Raw genomic sequence first — 1,218 nt, forward strand, 5'->3', positions numbered from 1 at the left:
TTCGGCTAGTTTTCATCAGTAGGTTACCTGTTCAACCTACTCGTGTTTTCTTGCTTCCGCTTGTGTTTAGTAGCTCTGAATACTTTAGAATTTTTGTATATTATGTGATATTCAGAAGCGTTAAATTAAGAGTGTAATATGAAATTTTCGACTTAGGGTTGTCCATCTGCAAGGGAGATTTGCTTAATCTTTTCAGTAAATTTTCCTTGGAGGTGGTCCCCGCACGACTTACTCTGGGTTTCAGGGTGAAATTCGGGGTGGGTCGTGTCATTATAATTCTAGTAAAATTGATATATATGTTTCCTTTTAAGTTCATGATCAGAGTGCAACTACCTCCCTGGGGACAGCCAAGCTTCTATGTCACTTGAGAGCCAAAGACAACATATTACTGCTTGAATCATATCCCCATGTATTCCATAACAGAAGAGACATACAAGTCATTGCATCTTGGTAGATTCATTCTGCTAACCTACATACCCCGTATTTTGCAATTAGAGCTCAATGCAGTAAGTGATGTAGAGGCCAAAATCTATGTCAATTGCAGAGGCTTGAGAGTAGAGAAGTGTGGTATACGTCATCTCTTGTACCGGTAAGAAGAGGTGGAGTTTGAGAACAGAATATGTCACATCCCGACCCTTATATTTTACCTTATTTACTAGCTTGGTTATAATAAGAATTTTACCGTCCCCGTTATTGGGGTAATAGTTTAAATTGGTCCCTAGAGGGGTTTCAGGGACGATTATATGCAGAGGATTATTCGTAGGAGAAAATTATGACGACGGTAAAAATGGTAAAATTTTAGCTAGTAAAAGGTAATTTTTATTAAGGTATTATTTTTCGGGGTATTTTATTTTTTTTAGTTGGGTTGATATAAGCTTGGACCGGTTCGGGGTGTGAGGCCCAAACCCATTTTCTCTTCTCTCTTTTTCTTCTTGGTTCCCCTCTTCCCCGAGTCTCCCGCTACCCGGTTTTCTGGCTGTCATTCCGTCGCCGTCCGGCCACCGTTCGCCACCGCTCCGGTCCCAAACGGTCGGCCTCCGACCCAGCTATCTCCCAGGACCGGTGACAGCCGCCCTAGCTCCGCCATGAAGGAGCGCTCTCCCTCGAAAGGTCCGACTGTGTTAAGCTTCACGTCGCCGGAACTTCCTTCTCCGGCCACCAATCCAGGCAAGCCATATATGGTTTTGAAGGTTTCCAACCCAGTTGCCTTGCCCTAGA

This window comes from Fragaria vesca, linkage group LG4 (assembly GCF_000184155.1).
Source record: "Fragaria vesca subsp. vesca linkage group LG4, FraVesHawaii_1.0, whole genome shotgun sequence".
Lineage (NCBI taxonomy): Eukaryota > Viridiplantae > Streptophyta > Magnoliopsida > Rosales > Rosaceae > Fragaria > Fragaria vesca.